The sequence below is a fragment of the Meleagris gallopavo genome, chromosome 14 (assembly GCF_000146605.3).
Source record: "Meleagris gallopavo isolate NT-WF06-2002-E0010 breed Aviagen turkey brand Nicholas breeding stock chromosome 14, Turkey_5.1, whole genome shotgun sequence".
Lineage (NCBI taxonomy): Eukaryota > Metazoa > Chordata > Aves > Galliformes > Phasianidae > Meleagris > Meleagris gallopavo.
The window spans coordinates 16893100-16915291 of record NC_015024.2 but is presented as its reverse complement, the minus strand read 5'-3'; the positions used below and the strand labels follow the sequence as shown (position 1 = coordinate 16915291).

Below are 22192 nucleotides of genomic sequence, written 5' to 3'. Positions count from 1 at the left end.
AAAAGGGCAGAGCCAGGGCCCTCCCCATAGGGCCACACAGGTGAATGGCTTCCACCTGTTCTCCCAGTGCTGGCTACCCCTCACCAGCTGCTGAATCACTGCTTCAGGCCATGACTTACTAGTTCCTATACAGCACTTTAGAGGATTAAAAACTGTAACAGCTCATGTGCTTGGAAAACAAAGTTTTCCTTAGAATAGAGGAAACTGATGTCAATGCATGGAGCTCTGCTGTGTAACAGGCAGTGGAGAGCTGATGTTTGTGGGTCAGAAACAGCTGATGAGGATGCTGCTGCGGGGGGTGTCTGCTGCCAACCTGACCAAGAACTGGAGATGGAGGTGGATAAAGCCTTGTTCAGCCTTTACAATCAAACACCCCAGTCATCATAGTGGCCTTCAGACACACTAATATCTGCTAAAAAGGCAACTGGAGATGCACGAGCAACCTAGATTTCAAATAAATCAATGAAAATGTTGATGCTGGACTTCAGAGGAGCAGAATTTGGCTTGCTCAGGGAACAAGCAGGTGTAATGCCATGGCCAGCTGCCCTGGGGAGCAAAAGGCCTCTAGGAAGCTCCTTGATCTTCATGAAAAACCTCCTCAAAGCCCAAGAACGATTCACTCTGATGCACAGGAAGTGGAGCAGACGTGGCAGAAGGCTGACTTGGCTGAACGTGAATCTCTGACTGAGCTCAAACACAAAAAGAAAGTGAACAGAAGGTGGAAATGGGGATAGCCTGCCCAGGAGGACTACAGAAATCTTGCCCAGACCTGCAGGGGTGGAATTAGGAAAGCCAAAGCCCAGGCAGAGTTGGAACTGGCAAGGAATGGGATGCACAGGACAGGTTCACTCATAGGTATACCTGCAGCAAAATAAAGACCACAGAAAACATCAGTTCTTTCTGAAGAGAGCAAGAGACCTACTGACAAAGGGTGCAGAAAGGATAAGACATTCAGTGACTGTTTACAGCATTTTTCACTGGGAAATCCTGCTCTTAAACCATCCACGTCTAGTTTAATAATTTCTTTGTCCAGGACAATAAAGTGCTATCTACTGTAGAGGAGTATTTTGTTCAGGAGCACTTAAAGGTAGGCATCCATAAGTCTCTGAATATGCAAAAAAAATCATCAGAGAGGGCCTGGATGAGGAGGAGCTGCAGCATGTGATGCATGAGGCTGAGAGCTGTGCTTGTTTAGCAACCAAAAAAAAAAAGAGGCAGCTAATCAGCGTTTTCAGCTGGACAAAGCTCTGAACAATGTGACCTAACTTAAAGTTGGTCCATACCTTCTGCACAAGGTTAGGGCAGATGACCTCCAAAGGTCCCTTCCAACATTAATGATTTTACTATTTTAATGGCTTCTCTTTCACTTGTATATATTATGGGACATTAACTTGTAAAGCAGCACTTGGAAATAATTATTCTGAGTCCATGCAATGCTTTCAAATGCAATAAAAAATTCCATATATATTTGAGAAGCATCCTACTGCTGGTAAAGAATATCATGGCCTAAGAGCCAGTCAGCCAGAGCCAATTAAAGCTCCATCAGCCTCCCATGACACCCAAATGCCTAATTGAACCTGTACCCTCTGCGCGAGATGGAGGTTTGGCTTTCTTCACAGAAGCCCGAAATGGGGATTTCACTGCTGTGCCTCTGCAAATCAAGATCATTATCAAAACATAACGATCAAAACAGGAGATGCCTGCATTGATTAAAATAATGGTATTCCTCCTCTAAGAAGAAAAGACGTCTTCCCTTGCAAAAAGACAATCTCAGACGTTTAGTTACAAATACCCATTTTAACCCTCCTGGCAAATGCAGAATGTGAGCAGGAGCACGGGATGCACATGCATATTTTGAATTAAACTTCAAAAGCAAGCGGTTCATTAGCAGAACATGATAAAAAGTAAGGCATGTTTGATTGAACAGCCACGGTTTTGTAAAACCTGAGTTTGATTTTAAAACGAAGAGAAAAATTGAAGTGTATTTGGACTGATACATATTAACTTGCAATAAAAAAAAAAATCAATTGGTATTTATAGATACTGAACAATGCACTCATTATTATTCATGCTCATTACTGTTCATTTTGCTACTGTCACAAAAAATATGGCAAGTGACTGACAGCTTTTAAAATATATTGATGTCTGAAGAAGGAAAATAGCTGAAAGATCTGGAGCTTTGAATTCTGAAATCTTTATGCATTGCCAACATTACACTAATTTGATCTGACCTTAATTCCTTTTTTTTTAAAAAAAAAAACTTAAATCTTCTCTATCTTTTGAGTTAATTTGAGTAATCTTTTCTTTTCTTTCCTTTTTTTTCTTCCCTGGGAGAATTCATGATGTACTTCTACTTGGTTTCAGTAAGCTGTGAAAAATCACTGCACATCAGAAAAAGTTCAAGCAACATTTTTCCTTAATTAGTCCATAAAAATGCTAATTTTTCTAATGAACCAGATTGAAATATCACAGGAATAGGTAATAGTGCAAATACAGAGTTTGCTTATGGGGTAGGCTTTCCGTTTTGCTAATCACTACAGCACTGAGCAACTTACAAAGCCAATACTGTAATGAGGTTAGAGAGGCAAAATATGCTCAATCAACTTTTGTGCAAAATAATGTTAGTTACTTGCATATGCATCTACTCACAATAACCATGCAGTCATTTACAAATGTATAAAAAAACCAGAGCCCCAGTATTTATAGCCTGAATTCTCAGCTGCATTGAATCGTTCCATCCCCATTACAAGCAGAGCTCCTCTGCCTGTTTACTCAAGCTGAGGATGTGACCATAAATCTTTATTCTGCCCAATTTCACTGTTAATACAGACCATTTCTGAAAGCAATAAAATAATACTTTCTTTTTTTCATGGGCCAGTAGCTAATAATGTCTCTAGTCTGAACTGTACAAGCGAGAGACTGAAATCACTGTCTGTCTGCCCCACAGCATCTTCCTCTATTTTTTCCTGCATTTACACTCTTACTCCTGCCTTCTGTGCTGGCACACACTGAGCCACTTGTATCCAAGCCACAGATCGAGGAAGGAGCAGTCTTTTTTCAAGTCCAAATCCAGTAGAATCAATGAGCCCTTAGAGGAAATCTCCTAAGGCTTGACCTTCAGGGTGGCCTTTGACTCTCTAAAGCCCATGTAAAACCAAGATTCTACCAGTCAACCCTTGGTAAAAGATTTAAGGAATAGGACTGTTACTTATTGATGGCATCAGAAATCGAAGCAGGAATTAAGCAGCTTGAAAAAGCCTTTAAATTCAACTTATCACCCTCCCAGAGCTCTCCATATATTCTTTATGACCCTGTGTTCCCTCACCCCTTTGATCATTCTATATTGAAGTAGTCTCTTGTTTAATACGTAGCTAAGATGACTGCATGATAACATCAAAACAGAAAGGAACATAAAGAACATGAAAGAATACGAAGTCAATAGCTTTGCCAATCACAATGCATAAACAGCAGAGTTAAAAGCCATGGTGTTACAGTGCTATCTTTATGCTCTCACAAAGCTGCATGCAGTGCTAAGACCAACTGCAGATTGAAACCAGTGATTAAAACTACTTTGGGTTTGCTTTCTTCTTGCTTTAATTGTTCGCTGTGCTCAAGGGGAGATCTATGAATTCAGCACCTATTTTTGTCCGCTGTATCAGCTGATAAACTGCTGGAAATAAGGGTTTCCAAGCAAGTGTTTCCTCAGAAGTCCACAAAACCTTCACCCTTGTATCTCCATCCTCACCACAGAGCCCAAGCCATCTTCCAGCCTCCTCCAAAGGGATTTTTGACAAGATGCAAAAATGGAGAAGAGACGTTTATTGAAATCTCTCCCAAGCTCTTTTAAAAACACTAATTCCAACTCAATAACAACAAGAAGGTCTTGTAACAAGATTTTGTCTTCTTGATACCCAACATCTTCCTGCTGCAGTGTTTACATAAAACTGTGCGGTACATGTCGGAAACCAGACAGACTGAAAAGTTGATGCCTACTGTCTAGAACTCATCTCACACTTGGTTCTCATGCCATATTTCTTGGCTGCCTACACTCATGCTAATCTGCTAAAAATCATTTTACCCACTTGGAAGGCGACATCTCACTTGCACTCAGTTCTATTATTCATCAGACTACTGGGATGGCAGTTCCATGACTGACTGCTAATTATACTTTCCCACTGAATGTCAGTGGCAGTTGCATTTTCAGCAGCCATTTATTATTCTTCCCAAGGAGTCATGAGGTGGAAGCTGAGACCTATTGAAGTCAGTGACAAAAGCCCCATTGACTTCAATTGTGTCAGGAATTCATCCTTTAATGGAGAGAGCTGTTTAAGCGCTGCTTAGTAATATGATGTCAACACTCTGAGATAAGAACTGACACCAGAACAACCTCCATATTACCAGCAGTGCCAGGATGGGACACAGCACTCAAGCCCTGCACACCATCAAATCCCCATCTCAAGGGAGTGCAACATTCGGATTTCCGGCACCTACAGACAGAGAACAGCCTCTTGTCAGGTCAAGCTGAGTGCATGCAATGTGCTGAGAGCAGCTGTGCTCTGATGCTGTGATGGAGACATTCATTTGGTAGGCTGGAACCATACCGTATCCTGTAGATGGGCAACAGATTCAGCACAGCTGTTTGCATTTTGTGATAGCCTGCACAGAGCAAAGCCCATCCTCAAGGTAAGTGTATCAGCAGGCTGCAGGAACACAGCCAGGTCCAGGAGGAGGGAACAACAGAAGCCTATCATCTATCTCCTTCCCACCTGCATCAGCCTGAGCAGGTACAGGAAGGACAGCCATCTCCTGAGGGCAGCAGCAAGGACAAGCCGAGCTGGAAGGCAGCATTTAGCAGATGGCTGAGACCAGCAGTGGTTTTAGCAGCCATCCTGTCCAAACCAAGCTGGAGAATATTCTGCATTGCTCCATCTTTCTCATGCAGCTAAATGATGTTGGCAATGGGATGGAAGCCTACCATTTGCATGCAAATCATATTTCAAGAACCTGACTTTAAAAAGGAAGGCTTGGATACAATTTAAATCCTGCTCAAGCCAAATTCTCAGCCAGACTTCACTAATACACATTTCTGGATGCTTCTGCATCAAGTGGGTGCAGCTTGCCAGTCGTTTGTTCCAGGCAGGCTCCTGTTCCTTCTGCTCTCCTGTGCCACAGAGCACTCACCTGAGGAAATCCACTGCCCTCACTCTGGTTGAGTTTCCAGAGCTAAAACTGTAAGCACCTCAAAAAAAAACATGTGAGTTTGCTTTTCTGATAGCAATTTTAGTTCTGGTATTCAAGAACAATGCTTTGTGCCCACCTCCCCCCAAAAAATAATTTTTAAAAAAGGTTAAATTAACAGTATTTCTTGTATTTGGAAGGACACACCGAGAAATACACAATACTTGCTATGCAATATGTGCTATGATAAAATGCTACAAGCAAAGACAGAATGTAAAAAACTACTTTTGAATCAGAAGCAGAATCCAGGAGAGTAAGATTCGAGATTACAAATAAAGAAATAAAAATCTAATGCACACTGCACAGGTTGCTTGCAAAATTAGACAATTAATTCTGTGTAAACTAACCTATCAGGAAACCACACTGCAGGGATCCTGATAGCTGGTGTTGCAGTATGCTATATTAAGAAAGGGTGCTTTAATGAGATCCCTGGAGAGTCTCCATGGAGTTGGATCTTCCTCCTAGAAAGACCGTTTTTATCCCATTCAGCTGCCAGTATGTTGCACCTCAGAATGCATTTGAACAAGAAAGCTATTAACACAATTATCAGTACCAATAATCATTGTGCTTCTTAGGATTTTAAAAAACAACAACAACAACAAAAAAAACAACAGGAAACCATTTTCAGTATTTTAGATTCATCAGAAATAACATCTGCATATAAAAATCCACCACACTCAGAACCACTTGCAGCCAGAATGGCAGCACCACAAAGACAGCTTTGGTACAGGAGGGTGAAAAAATGCATTTTTGAAAAAATAATCAGGTCATGATTACACCAGTTTGCAAACTAACTTTTATTAACATTTCAGTTTTTATATAAGTAAATGTATTTTGTAGAGCTTGGAGTGGACATTGGTAGTGTAACAGAATTACGATACCAATATTGATTTGCAATAGTTTCGTACTTCAAGTTAATAGGTTAAAGAGTTAGTGGCAATACAGATCCAGCAATAAATGAATGTGAACCAATATGCTATATCTGCTGTGTTATTGTGGTGCTGCCATCTAACCTGGGCCAGCTTGGGTGACACCATCTGCCATTAAGGCCCCTGGCTGAGACAAACCACAAGCACTGGGTCTGGATGGAGGAACCAACCTAGAGGAGCTCACCTATGGAAAGCCACAGCTGCAGTCAGCTCCTCAAAGGGCAGCTGACTTGTGCATGTTTCAGACATCCCTAATTGATTTCACAAAACTAGGAAACTGAAAAAGAGCTCAAATACAATCTTTCAGGCCTAATATTTACATTGGCAAACATTTGTTTATCCGTCAGCTTTGTAATCTCGAGGCTTCTGGAGAGCCTAGGACAGTCTCTTAAGTAGCTTTCTCCAGTTTTGATTAGCTGACTCCATCGCCAGCCCTATAAATATTCTTAACATTTGCACCCAGTGGACCAAGTATTTTGTTGAGCAGACTAATTGGTTCACAACCCCTGCTAAGTATCAGCCATATCATCCCTAACTGCCATAGGCAACTATCATCATTAGCCAAGTGACAATCTCCCAGAGAATTTTGGCTCTTTAATCTCAGTTTTCCCCGAGGACATCAGACTTATTACAGGTTAAACCTATCAGAGTTCGTTCTTTCCTATGCTGTATCTCAGCAAAGAAGGATAAACCTCGCAAACACGGCAATAAAAAGGAAGGAAATGTCTGCATATCCCTAAAGGGGCTGCAGTGATCTATAGACCTTGGGGGCTAAGGCAGCAAAGACACAGGAACACACTTTGACTGCATATAAATCAGCTCAGGTCTGCCACCAATTTCCAGGAGGCCATCCAGAGAAGCATGATTTAACTGATCCCACTCATAAAGGTGGCCCTTGATCCTTTACTGACGTGGTGTTAATGCCAAAATAGCATTCAGGATTGTCCCAGAAGCTGTGGGAATGCTCCACACCCAGCAACACCTGCCCTGAGCTCTAGCACTGGAAAGCCCCTTAAGCCACAGCCTTACACACATTGCAACCCAATGAGTAGAGCTGCTGGTGCTCCCATGTTGGGAAGATGCCCAGCTATGGTGGGGAGGGAGCAGGGAACAGTTGGACAAGCAAAGCTCACTCCGTGCTACCCAGCATCTCTCATGGTTGGCACCTGGTCATTATTTTTGGTAGTCATAGGTTATGTTAAGAAAAGAGGAAACGCCGACATTAAGAAGAGACAAAATTAAAACAAAGAAGGTAGTCACTGGATGAGAAAAACTGGAGAGAGAAAGCAGAGAAGAAACACAAGTCAAAAGCTGGAAGAAAAGCTGAAAAAGAAAAGTGGGAAGAATGAAAGAAACTCAGAGAAGACAGATAATATACTCAGAGAGCAAATACCTGCTCAAAGGGTGCCAGCTTCAAGCAATGCACATCTGCCCCCAAACCTTCACTGTGATTCCTAAATCTGGAGACTTAGGCAAGGAATGAGGGTTTCTTTCAATTAAAACAAAACAAAAAAGAAAGTTCTCAGGAAAAACTTTAAACTGCCAGAAAGACCTGGAGTGTTAAGGAGTATTAAGATCTCTTCAAAAGACAGACACATCACAGAACATCAATAGCTCACAGGATGCTATTCAGAACCGTAGATGCTCCCTCTATATTTTTTCCGAAATAGGGCAAAAACACAGTTACAAAGAATTCCTCTCTTCACTGCACCTCTCCCCTTTCTAAAGAAGAAAAGCAATCATCTTGCTGCAAAGTCCTCCGGCAGTCTTCAGCAGCGAGCATCCTCTGGACTGCCTGCTTTCAGACCAAATTATTTGTCATCTTAAAAGTATCGCTAGCTCACTGATGGTGCAGATTCACCTGACCATTTAAGACTAGTATGGGAAATGAGATTTTTAATCACTGATCCCAATCCCAGCCCTAGCTGAAGGCAGCGAGATGCTCGCCTACGTGCTGACAATATGATTTGTAATGCACAACAGTGACTGTTGCTTTCCTTGGTTAATCAATGACAGATTCTCTTCAGCTCTTCCACTGTCATCTTCCAATCTTTGTTTTTCACTTCTTATTAGAAGGGGGAGGAACAGACAGGCTTTGGCACAAACTGTACATCTCACAAGATAGTGAGAAGCCAGGGAACCAGCTCATGGTCAAAGATCTCAGAGGGTATATACAAAGAAAAGCAGAGCAGATACCTTGTGTGTCTTTGGGTTGATGAAAACACCTCTGTTAAGCTGGCCTTACTGATGCTTAAGAGGCAGTGTTTTATTTTCACCAAGTACCAGTGCATGTACCTTGACCCACCTAACACACTTCTGTTTTTTCTTCACAAACACTCTGCCTCCTTCCCTCTCTCCCTATACAATAAACATTGGAACAATCCCCAGATTTGCTTTCTTGAAACAGCAACTTTCCTCTATAGCTTCCATGGGCTTCTGCAGGGATGCACTGATATGCTGCAAATCCTTTGCCCATTCTAGCCCATACTCATTCCATACTTTTTTCATGAGTTTGTTGTCTCACATAATGTTCACGTTGCTCTTCTGTTTCACGTTATTTTTACCCTCTTTTTCCCTACATTTCTCGATCAAAACAAATATTTCTGTATTCCTTCCATTTCCACTTTATCTGCAACACGAATTAAGAAAAAAAAACAAAAAACAAAAGTGGTCAAAGCAGCAAATGTGTCAGAGAAAATAGTTGTTAAAAGAAGGAAATGAAGGCAGCTCCCTCGTGGACACTGCCTCTTGTGTCCAACTCTGTAACAAAACCATTAAGTACGGTGTTAACCATCAGAGCTACACACAGCGATACCCCCCGCCACAGAAAGCCATCAGCAAGCGCTATACTTTTTTTCTCTTCTCTTTGAGCCATGCTGAGAAATCTCTGCAATTTGTAGCTTTGGAAAGCCTCCACGTTCACATTCTAATTTGAAATGATATCTCCCCTGTCAAAACATGCCTGGGGGCAAGTCACTTATGAAAAAAGGCAAAAAAAAAAAAAGGCAAAAAAAAAGATAGCAGTCTGAATCTTCTCATCTGCTCCGAGTCATAACATCTGCCACAACAAGTTCCTGCAGCCAAATACACCGAAAATGTAATCTGCAGGGAGGAACCCCCAAATAAAAGTGATGCCCCAAAACAGAGGAAAACTGAATCACTTCTCCATAACTGCAGAGAGACACGGACGTGAAATATTAGAACCAGAAATCATTAGTAGATGAGCTTTCTGGCATTCCCCATATGCCAGCACATGACAACGATACGAACTAGTAGCCGTATATTCATACTTAAGTTCATGCAAACACACTGTAGATGGGTAATTTCAAATTTCATAATTCACATCTCTAGAATGAAACTATAGCCTGGTACCCTCCATATTGAACTGCTTCGTTTTTGTTTGTTTTCCTTGCTCATCAGATGCTGCCAGCACTCCAACTACTTTCCAGGAAGATGAATAATATCATGTTCAAAAGCCCAAGGCTAAAGTTATTGCCTATCACACAAAACAGTTTGTAAAAACACATATGTTGAAGACCTACTGCCTCCCAAACTCATTTATTTTTCCAAGAACTGCCATGCCTGTTAAAGAATTCCATGCAAAACCACACCTAAGTGGCAACCAATTTAAATCTCTGGGTCCATATATCTCTATTGTGCCTGTATATGCTGTATCACCTCTACACTTCATCCACTCAGAGGGCACAATCTGAATGAACGGGCACTTCCAAGGAAACTGTGAGGGACCTTGCAGGAGGCAAGAATCATCAAGGCAGGGAGACAATTACTGCTCCTGTATTTAGAAATGGCCTGTGACCTGAACATGACTTTCCCAAAACAATAATAGATTTGTTTCAGTTTATTTCACTGAAGTTTAATTCACCAAATAGCCCCCGGCCTATGGGAGCCTGAAAAAGAATTGCATTTCTATTGGATTATTTTATTAAAAAAATAAATAAAGAGAAAAAGAGAAAAACCTTCAATATAAAGCATTGCCTCACCAGGCCAAGGTGGTGAATGTGCAACTGAGATAGGAAGTTGTGCACAGAATACATCAGGAAGGACTGCTAATATATTCTTACCTTTGACACTAACTATAACTGCATTCAGAGGACAACCAAGACATTATAGAAAAGACCAAACGGGTCAAAAATAAAATATTAAAGGGTTCTTAAAGAAGGAATGAAAGGAATTGGCAGTATTTCACATACAGAGGAAGTATTTCAAGGAATGAATATGACAGGCATATACAGGTATACACGACAACAAGCGAAACAAGGTCGAACAGTCACTTTAATTATCACATTGGAATTAAGAGACAGCAAATTTAAAGTGGGAAAGAAAATCATAATAAGTAATTGACTGTGAACTCTCTGACAAAATATTACTGATGGAGAGGGCATCGTGGTTAGGAAAGTGATTACACGTTAAAAGTGTTAATAATACTTTCACAAGGCAGGATGAGAATTTAAGGGCTATTGATCTCATGTTTTGGGATGGAAGCCAAACACTAAGTGCTTGGTAAGAGGAAAACAGTTTTTTCAGGGTTGTGCTGTTCCTTAATTGTTATAATGAGAGTTTACATGAGGGGGGTAGGAAAGCTCTTTTTTCGGTTGGTTGGTTTCTGTGGGTTTTTTCCTCCCCTATTTTCTTCAAGATGTTGAGTCATCTAGTATTAGTTACTCACCAAGATAGGTTTCTAAGTTAATTGGATCTTTAATCGGATTGAATAGGGTAATTCCTACCTCTCTGTTCCTAATGGATGTCACAAAGTCACGAGTTAAACACTGAAGTGCTGCTCTGATTTGAGAGCAGCTTCTAGGGAATCCTTAGGCAAAGACAATTATTCAGATGTCCATTTGAGAAAGAAAACGGTTGTCAAGGTCAATAGATTTCCAACGGTATTTTGGAATAATTACTGCCCAGTTAGTCGATTATTACAGGTAGCGAGAACATTCCTGCATGATATTTTTCTCCAAAGAAAACAGTGCCTTACATTTTAATCATCCTGCTCGTTTCAAGGAGGATATTACCATAATAAACCAGGTTTTAGCAAAGTCCAGAAAATGCCCACGTTCTGGCCCAGAAGTAAGAAAACCACTGTTCAATATTGCTGGCTATGGGAAATGCTGATGGCCACAGGAGGCAGAAACTGTTGACCTATGCAGAGCTGCAGGTAATTCAGAGCCTTAATTGGTCACAAAGAGTTTATGTTTCTGTTAAAGAGTGAGAAGGAAACATGTTGCTAATTTTCATTGAAAAGATCTCGGAATAAATTCTTCACAAATCCAAAAGCAATATAGGAACAAAGCTCAACAAAGGTAATAACTTTGCAATGAACTTATAAAAAGCAAAGCAAAACCAACATACAAATAAACTATCTTAAGCAAATCATTTCTCACTGCAAAACAAGTAGAAATTCAACTGGACATAAAACAGCATTTCTCAGCTTTGCAGGAAAAAGCCATTTTCTGTCCTCGCTAAAGAGCTCCCACAATTGAAAGGGATGCACAGCTCTTACAGCACATGCTCCACTTCCATTACAACTGTAGATCTAGAGACAAAATCCAGATTTGAGCAGCAAATATGCCTGGACCATGATCTTCAGTTGACTATTCCACTTTCTCATAGAAGAATCACAGCATGGCATTTGAATTAATGACTACCTGGTTATCAGGCATTGTGAGCACTTGAAACAAAGTATGTTTCCCTGGAAAAAAGACGATGCAAATGCTGATATCATGAAACTATTTCATGAGGACAAATACATGCAAAGATACTATGCATCCAAAATAGCAGAGACCAGTAGGCTTCCTTGCTGGATTTCCTAAGTTTGTTTTAATGGCACAAAAGCACAGCCCTTTTAAAATTTTTGTGTCACATTTGAGTCAATAAAGTGAAGGACAACCGAGACCACAGTGACAGCCTGCTGCTGATAAGGAGGAGCCCAGACAATCCATGACATGCCCTTCACTCCTGGTGAACGTGCCATGGCTCTCGAGGGGGAAATAGCCCTCAGCCCCATCACTTCTAAGTGAAGCTGATTGCTCTGCCTGCTTGTGGAGCAGCAGTACAGAGAGCCCGCGGTGCCAAACACCCAAATGGCAAATGGGAGGCTTCTCCATCATCATTAACAAAGCAGAGAATCCAAATTTGCTGTTTTGACTATGTAACAGATGACTCCAGCGCTGCCAACACTCAAGGTGCTTCAGTGCCAAAACTCACTTTGCTGAGACATATGCTCTCAAATTCAGAAAAAAAAAAGACACTTTCTCTCTCTCCAAACAAAATTCCTTCATTAGATTCTGCTTCTCCTTTTTATGCTTTCCATACACGTTCTTCTTTTTTTTTTCCTCTTTTTTTTTTAATCTTCTTCCTACGACTGACTTCTCAAAGCTCACGGAATTTAAGACACTTGAACCCTTCTGTACTTTTCCCCATTGCCTGCAAATTCTATCCAGTAATGTGCATTTGACTGACCCTATCACACAAGATATCCAGCCTCGATCTGAACACACCATTATGCATTCCAGTACTTAATCACAGATTAAAAAAAATGCATTTAATGTCCAGTTTGACATTGCCTGGCTCCAGCTTCCAGCTATTGGTTCTTATTATTCTTTCCTCTTCTTGATTAAAAAGCTGGGTATGCTTCCCCACGAAAATACTTGTCCCTATAATCAAGTCCCTTCTCAATCCTCTTTTTGATGAGCTAAGCAGATTAAGTTCTCCAAACCTCACACTAAGGGGAATTTTCTCCACTTTTCAAATCAATTCTGTGGCTATTTTCTTGACTTATCAGTTTTGCAACCTTTTTTAAACTGCTATCACCAGAACTGGCCACAGTTTTTCATGCTCTCAGATGACAACCACACCTACAAGTGCTGATCCTATGTCAAAACATCCTTCAGCCTCAGCATCCCATTGGGAAACAATCTGCCCTGCCTTGCCTGCTATGTCCCTTCCCCATCCTTTCAGGATGACTCCTCTGACATATATACCCCACAGCATGTTCATTAAGGTTCATACTCCTAGGAGGATGGGAGGAGGAACACCTTGCCAACTCAGTCTGTTTCATATAACTCATTATTTTCACACTCCCAGAATTGCTTTACCCACAATTTTGGCAGTCGTCATTAAATTTCCATGTCCAGGCTACTGATAGAGACGTCAAACAGACTCAGGACCAGTTCTCATTCTAGTGAAGCTGCAGTAGAAGCACACATTTCAAAAAAGAATCCTCATGGACAGATGTCATTTCAAACTCGTTGGATAAATCTTTATTCATCAAGCAGAGTGCTGATTGTACTACATGCTAACTTTTTTTCTTTTAAACTGAAATGTCAGTAGATACCAAATCTAACACCTAGAGAACTCTGCCACAAAGCTGCTTCGTTACCTGTAACCAGCAATCACATAACCTCACCAGGAATGGGCTCCCTTTGCTGAAAGCTCCAGTCTGATGTTAATTCTATCCTAAAATACCATATTCATTCAGCCCCCAATCAACTTTACCTCTGTTTTTTGGGGGATTGATGCCAAACTCTCCAGACAACCATCTCCTTCCTCATGTTGCTTTCTCTCTTTGCACCCATGCTGCTCTGGTGTGCCCACAGCACACTACGATGCACAAGAAGCCAACACCAGAGCAGGAGGTCTCCCCAGCTCACACGTGCAGTTCTTAGATAACCAGCATTACTGTCTGCTCACTTGGAAGTGTTGGGGCCCTATGGAACCCCAGCAAAAGCTGTCCATAACCCTTCTCACTTTACTAACGGAGCCAAAAATATTTCAGCATCCTTGTATGACGCACCACTACCTTTTCCAAGAAAGGAAAGGCCATGAAGACAGACCTTCTGATGGACATGCCATTCCTTTAATCCATCACACCTCTCCTAGCATCGCTTCCATCTGCTCACCTCAGTCAATCTCCCTAATTTTCCCAGGGATGCCCATTTCATCACCCTGTAGCATCCCTGCAAGTCCCCGCTCCAGAAGACACTGAGTACCATGCATTAAATGAAGCTCAGCCCAGCAGTCAGTGATTCTAAGTGGAGTGGACACGTCCCGTCTCCAAGGTGTGCTGCAAATTGCTGGATTAGCACTGGGCAACCCTAAAGCAGTGAAGCATTTGGAATATAAGCTGTCGTACATTATTTACCTGTAGCAAAGTTACAGTTCAATTACTGAGGTAATATCTCATTCAGGCAGAGGGGTAAAAAAAAAAAGAAAAAATGCAAATGAGTGAATTTAAATTCATTTCATTTAAAGGTCTAAAATTTTTTAAGGGCCAATTCCCTCTCTAGGGACATTTGGATTCAGGGATTATAAGAAACATAAAACTATAAATGGTTAAATGGATTGCCATTGCCTGAGCTTCAAAGCTTTGCATTTGTTACTCTTTTCAGCGAGTGCATTATATAAATAACACTGCAAAATACACTGCTCCTTTCTATAGCAGCACTATGTAAGGATAAAAAATTTGGTCAAACCATGACCCATTACAAGGAGCTTTGTGCACAGACAAGCTTAGCATACATTTTGGAGGATGATAGCGGAAGAGGTTCGTACAGAGAATACTGCTTCTCTGCTGAATACTAAGATTATCCCAGATTTTTTTTCCCCCATTTTGTGATACACACGATAAGATTTGTTTGCTGCCTGTTTTTGTTGTTGTTTTGTTTTTGTTTGTTTTTTTACAAATACTGAAACATATTTCTTATGCACCAAGGATGATATTTTCATCTTGCTCTGCTGTGGAATTAGGTGAGATTTCACTGTACAGAGCTGCCTGTCAGCAGGAAGGGCTCACAATGATGATGTGTGGGTAATTAGGGAGGTAGGATCCTGTACACGTGGAAGTCAGTTGGAGAAACTTCTGTTCCTCAAGGGCTGCACAACCAGGCGGGCTGTGTTCCTTTTGGTGCCACCACAGCTACTGCACTTTACCTTCATTACACCACTGGGCTCTGTGGAACTCAGTTCTCAGCAATTCCCTCAGCGTGCTTCCCAGCAGGTCGGCACTCTTTGGGCAGGAATTAGCTAAAAAGCACCATCAGGGATGCTGCAACCCAACACAGGAATCAGAGAGAGTGAAAATCCCAGATTTAGGTGACAGCCTTGTCCAGCCTCATTCCACCAGTAATGGAGTGGTGCATTTGTCACGCAGGTAGTCAATTCTGAGCGTGTATTTCAATGGCAGCCCTGCACATGGAACACAGTAGGTATTCCTCTGCTTTGTATGCCTGGGATAGCCTTCAATCACAACTGCTCTGTAGCTTACAGCACAACATCTGTAGTTTGCATGACTTGGGAAACAGGAATATTCACTGCTGTCTCATGCTGTTTTGTTTCCAGTCAAAATAAGAGACGAGAACATGCCGCTCGATAGGAGATGCTGCAGAGAAGTTTGTCACATGCTTGTTTGCCCACGCACACAGCCTGACCCTGTCCTACAGAAGCCCAGATGGTGGGAGCCAGCATAACTCAATCAGCCAGCCCAACCACCGCCGTTTGTATCAGTCACGGATCTGAGCCATTACGCCTATTTCTCCAACTGGTTAGGTTGTAAATTAGATTTTCATCACTCTTGGGACAAAAACCTGACTCTGCAGAGGTCAGAGCGAGTTTGACCATCTATTTCAGCGGCGCCGTGACTTCACCACTGGTTTCTGTGTGCAATATTAATCCCTAAAGTCACGCCAGCGTAGTGAGGTTATTATTTCTTATGAAAAATAAAATAAAGTCTTCCATAGGTACAAATACCAATAGCTCAGTTAGTAAAGGCAGACTATGATGGGTGTGAGAATGACTTTGCAGATATTTCAAAATCTACAGATGATCCTTTATTATTGATTCTCTAATTTCAGTAAATTAAAAAACAAACACACACACACAAAAAACCACCTGCATATAAATAAAAGCCAATGAGTTAATCACTACTGTTAGTTGAAAGCACTGTTAAGCTATTTTCCAAGGAAAAAATAATTCTGCCCTGGAAAAGTAATTTTATTTTTCCTATAAGTAGAGCAATTTTTCATCAAGACTAATTTTATTTCAAACACTGGGGCTTGCGCAAAGGCACCAGCCATTATTTACCAAATGCTGTTGTAGTCTTCCGTTGGTTTTAATACACAGGGCAGAAGACTGATGCATCTTTCATATAACCCACGAAGCTGCAGGGATGCTCCCCTTGAAGGCAGCCCTCTCCTCTCCTGCACAGCAACCACAGCCACCAGCCAAACACTGAGGCTGACACAACTTGGCCATGGCACATGCAGAAAGCTGGCAAAGAAGATGCAGACTGAAAGATGGATTTGTCCAATTTTCCTCCTTCCTCTCAGAAGGCTACTACCTAAAGAATTGATTTCATCCGGGATGCCGGCCTGAAAGGTGACCACCAGCCTTCAACATCACCTCTGGGGGATCCCATTAAACAGAGACAATCAAAAAGAGATTTTTAAAGGCAGTGAAGCCATCTTACTGACCAGGCTACACTGAAGGGCGAGAGGACACACTCAAATCTTTAGACATGCTTCTTCGAAGGCGCAATCTTGTGTCGTACTATTTGATAATAGTTAAAACTTCTATTCAGTAGTGCAGCTCCCACCATTACAGGTGCCCTTCACTCAGGTTCATCTCATCTATAAGCTTCATTGCAGTGCACAGCTTCCTCACAGCACCAAGCTGGCCAGAGTTCAGAAAGTGTTTGGACCACACTTTCAGACCACTTTCTGTGGTGCTGTGTGGAGCTGAGAGTTGGACTCAGTGATCCTTGTGAGACCCTTCCAACTCAAGTTATTCTACGATTCCCCACTTCCTTCATCACCATAAGCTCAGAGGACAGGATGGACGCACTACTTGGAGCTTTGTTTTCTCATCAGAGCTAAATCTGCTGTGTGTAGGCTGCCTGTTGGGAATGCAGCATGGGGCTGTTCCGAGGCAGACAGGCCTGTTCCCACCAAGTCCTGTTCTCCCCAGTGTCCTCATCACTTCTAACCCAAGTCCATCCCCACCACACCTCCACTTTCATCCCATCTGATCGCTGATTCAGCAAAAGGAAAAAAACTGCTTGAAAAGAAAAATTGGCAATTTTCTCCATAAGTGGAAAAACGAGAGGGCTAGCAATGGTCAAAAGAAAATATGAATACTTAAAAAGCTTTATGGAGAGTGTAACATAAATCTTGTCCTCCTTAAACCGAGCAGGTGCTGGAGCTCACACTCCCAGCAACTAGCAGTAGTTCAGCTGTAACAATATTACAAATACTAATTTTTATGATAAACTGTTTTCCATCTGCACTTTGTGGAGTTTCATACATCCAGGTGTAATGAAGGAAGAAGGAAACATCTGCTAAGAGGAATGCAACTCAGAAAATAGCACAGTGCATTCCATAAAGGGTGCTGGGATCTGACAGCAGTATAAAACAGAGGCACCAAGCATCCCAAATATCTCTGCCTGCCCTTATCTGTTTATAGAGCACATTGATCAACATTTGGATATGCAAATGTATTTATAGAAATCAATGTATAAGACAGATACAAGGACATTAATTCAGAGAAGGGGAAAAAAAAAAAAACAACAAGAAAAGAAACAACTTGAGTTTGGGGCATTGATTTTGACACACAACAGGACGATGTACATAAATCTGGACAAATCTAACACCACAAGTAACAACAAGAAATATTAGGAAGACTCATACAGGACATCTTCAGATACATAAAACTATCTTCTCTGGCTAAAAGCGTGCCCAAAATCGTGCTAATAAACCTCTAGTTACTGGGACTAATACTAATTCCTCAATAAAGCACACAGAAGTGCTTTCCTTTTGGCATTCACCGCTCTTCCTGGAGATGACAATCTGTTAACCACTGGCTCTTGATGATGAGTTGGATGTATTCCTCTATATTGTATGGACACCCATGGAGTATGGCATCTACTCCACAACCAAAAATAAGAGAAACACGGAAATACACGCCAGCTTACTCAGCAAAGAAATCTACTATTTTTCTCACCCTCTTCACCACAGCCATAGATTTGTTCCCTGCAAAGTAGGAACACTCTTACATATTCACAGATCTCCAGCCTTTGTGATGTTTATTTCTTACTGGAACGTTTATTTCTTGCTGCGGAAGGTAATAAATAGCCAGCTTGTTCTAAAGGATTCAGATTGACTCATTCCCCAGGAATTCAGAGGGACATGTGGGAGCAAGATGAACACAGGACCCAGCCTACCAGTACACAGCTTATGAGTGGTAGCAATCTTAGCCTAACACAGAGGGCAAACGGTGAGTTGAGTTTTGGTTCACTGTGCTCCACACATGGCGGCAGTTACTAACTGCAATGCTGTACAACCCCTCCCAGCCCAGCAAGCCAGTAAATCATGCAGGACCCAAGGTCTTCATCTAGGAAAGAAGAAAAATCCCTGGATTCTTTTTTCTCACCAAGAGGGACGAAGAAATCTTGCAGAATGCCAATGAGAAAATAAATGCCATGATAGCCCGCAATTCTCCTAGCCCTGGAATACTTTTTCTTAGTTACCATTTTGATGGAAAAAGACATGTCTATATTAGCAAGCAGCAGAGCTCAACAGAGCAGGCATATATAGAAGAACCACACTGAGAACCCCAAATCCACCTGCACACAGTGCAAAGGCTTTGCTCTAGCTCTAGTCAGGAGGCCACAAATGAAAAACCCATCAGTAGCAGGCCTGCACAAAGTAAACTGATACTCTGACTTGGATTCACCTAAAAGGAATCTGGTTTGTGCAGTCACCCTGTAATGCCAACCAAAGGGACAGCTGAAAAGCTCCCCTCACGAGATGCACTCCATAGCTAAGACTCCAGTAGCAATCGACACAAAGGTGCCAATAAACACTGAAATAAAAGCAGGATTCAGCATTTACGAACTGTGAGAAGGTTGAGAGAAGATAGGTAGAGCCAGCATTGGTATCTTGGGTGTATACGACAGCAATAATTCTATCTTCCTTTTGCCCTTTGAGCGCTAGATCTGTTATTTCCTCATACAAAATAAGATAAGCAACCAATTTCTTCTGCAATGACAACCTGGCAGACATCTCCAGACACAGGGGCTGCAGGACATGCCAGGCTGCCCCAACACCAGGCAGACAACGACCAGACCCCATGTGCCATGTCGCATTTCATTTCCTCATAATGCAGCACGGTGTGACTCCACAAGACCTCGCAGGATCTCACATCTCAAGACAGCATGACAGGAACAGTTCAAAAAGCATTTGGTAGAGGAGCATCTTTGTTAGACTTGCTTCTCCCACTAGCGGATTTTTTCCCCCCCGAATAGAAGCCTGACTGAGAAAGGACAATTGAAACTTGTTATAAAACACTGAGCACATTAACACTAGAATATGGTTTACAAGTAAGATTTCTGCTCTTTTTTTCATACCCATGCTGCTGGCCAGGCTCGGCACTGATGCATCATTTTTCGTCATACATAATCTGAGGCTATTATAAGGTCAGCTTTGTGCTGGCAGGAAAAAAAAAAAGAAAAAAAAAATCTTTAACAAAACAGAATTTCTACTTTGCTGGACAAATATACCAAAAGAAATTGTGGCATCTTGGGGAGTTGCTAAGCAACCAGCAGTTCCAGTGTCACTTGTTTGGGATCAATTCAAGTCATTCATCAGGCATCGCAGCGCCAGCGAAGGAATTCCAACAACTGCGTGCCTTGGGAAAGCCACGGGGACTTCCTGCCTCACAACGACACTTTCTTTCTTGGAAGATAAACTTTGTAGATCTTCTTTTGATCTGAGTGATATGTTAATTCATTATTCTTAGCACACTGCTAATGGGAAAGGCTATAATTAACTAACTGCAGCATTGTAAAATAAAGCATGCAAGATAAACTGTACTAATTAGTAGTGTTTAAAGTAGTCCCTGGCCTCTCCCACTGGGGAAACTGGAGGATCCTCCCTCATCTCAGCTGCCACTGTCCACCACATCATTTCACACAATGCACCTGCTTTCCTTTTTCCTTCCAAACAACCAATAAAGTACATTTTTATTGGCAAACAAGATGGCTCCAACCCAAGCCACCCGCGGTAAACGTAAATGTTGTGAATAATATGGTCCTTCATTTAAAGGAAGGCTTATCTACTGTACTTCTCGGAGTAGAGAAATGGAGTATTATGCTTTGATTCACTGCGTTTAATTAATGAAGCAACACACACTAAACGTCCATAGTAATTACATTCATTTACACTGAGAATGAGTTAAATGTAATGAAGACGTATAAAGACGTATATAAGAGAAGAACAGCCTCTTTATTTCAGCCACACATTCAGAATTCATTTTATCCCTCTTTTGATAAAGACAATAATAAATAGCCCCATTTTAAAGAAGGAATTGCTTTCAAAACTTAGGGCAAAACTTCTGCAACTCCTGGATTGCTGCACCCTGTTTGACTAAAGACATTTAATGCCACTTCAGTGCATACTATGTCATACTCCACACCCCTGAAGGAACCTACAAACCCCGGTACGTTATCATTTGCATCTCATTTCTGTGTAACACAGATTGGTCTTGTGCTCTTCTGTAAGCCAAACTCTGCTGCCAGCAGGGCCATGGCCTAAGGACCATGGAAAATGGCTAGCAAGAACCCTCTGTTTTCTTACAGACCTTGGGAGAGGGTTTGTTTGTTTTGAAAGACAAAGAAAACCCATTACTTTGAAGCAACAGCAAAGTATTAACACAGTAACAGTCACACAGATCCCCCACACCACTAAGAGCCCATGAGAGCAGTGGGTGAAGGCCCACATGCCCAGCTCCAACACGGCAATGCCGCTTCCATTCACGTATGGCAATGAAAGAATAAACCACATTCATAGTCAGGTGCAGGCTTCCCCCCCCCCCACCAATCTCCTTTTCACAGATTTTTAACCACATCATAATATTTTCTGTTTGTTGTGTATGGATTAGTATTTGTGAGAGCTGCACAACATGTGTTTAACTCAGACACACCAAATAAACCCTTGACAGACACAAAAATACTACCTGTCAAGTCGCACTGAAATTCTCAAAAATGTGCTTCAAGCAACACTGTTTCCATCCAGAACTGAGAATAAAAATGCTTGCTTTCTATCTGTTGAGTTGAACATCTGAATGTTATTCAACACATCAGCCTAACTCCTTTCAGCCCCAAAATAAGAAGAGTAACGTTAGTTGTGTGAGTGATGGCTATTTCCCCTCGCTGCACCCGACTGCTGGAAGGCATGCAGAAGGCAACATCTCTCAGTACGATGAAAACCTGAACCTAGCTGAGACCCCGATGCTCCCAGAAACGGCTCATTGTACGTAACTGCAGCCGGTACAGCACACCGAGGATCAGGGCATCGTGCAGCTCTACAGCAGTCACACCACTCCCCCAGAAAAGGGAAAATAAAAAAGAGCCACACGCACCTGAATCTGCAATTATTTGGGAAAAAAATAATAATAATGACAATCAGATACTCTCCAAAATCATCAGGGGAAAATAAAATATATCATAATAACAATAAACCAAGCAACAACTATTTGTCACAAATGACCGGCATCCGGGCTCGCAAACTTGAATCCCCCTAACCCAGCACCAGAGCGAGGAGCGGCATTACCATCATCACCACCATCACCACCCCCGTCCTTCTCTCCCCCCGGGGCTCCGCACCGCGCCCCGCACCCGCCGCAAACTTTCCCGGTGCAGCGGCCGCTCGGCAGAGACCTGCGGGGAAGGCAGCCCTGAGGAGCCGCGGGCACCTGCCGGCTCCTCCGCACCGCCGAGCCCTGCGCGGTTCCTCGTTGCCTCCCAGGGCGGAGCGCTCGGGAGCGGCTACGTTACAAGGAGAGGGAGAAAGATTAACGTGAAATTCAAAGAGGTTGCGGTGAAAAAGCAGAGAGAGGCACCCCGCTCCCAGGGCACCCCCGAAGCTCTGAGCCGGACCCCCACTCACAGCCCCCGCCGTTACCTCGGGCAGAGGAGGCAGCAGCCGGTCCTGCAGCAGCAGCAGCTCCGCAGCCCC

At 42.3% G+C, this 22192-nt stretch overlaps 1 protein-coding gene across 1 annotated transcript in view; it reads right to left on the bottom strand.

Annotated features, from left to right (window-relative positions):
- The window catches only part of CHL1 (cell adhesion molecule L1 like), a 108223-nt gene extending 86063 nt beyond the window's left edge, over positions 1-22160 (bottom strand). Inside the window, exon 1 of the mRNA XM_010718741.3 lies at positions 22139-22160. The gene's annotated coding sequence lies outside the window, so the exon portion shown is untranslated. The remainder of the gene's footprint in view (positions 1-22138) is intronic.
- Positions 22161-22192: the final 32 nt, after the last annotated feature.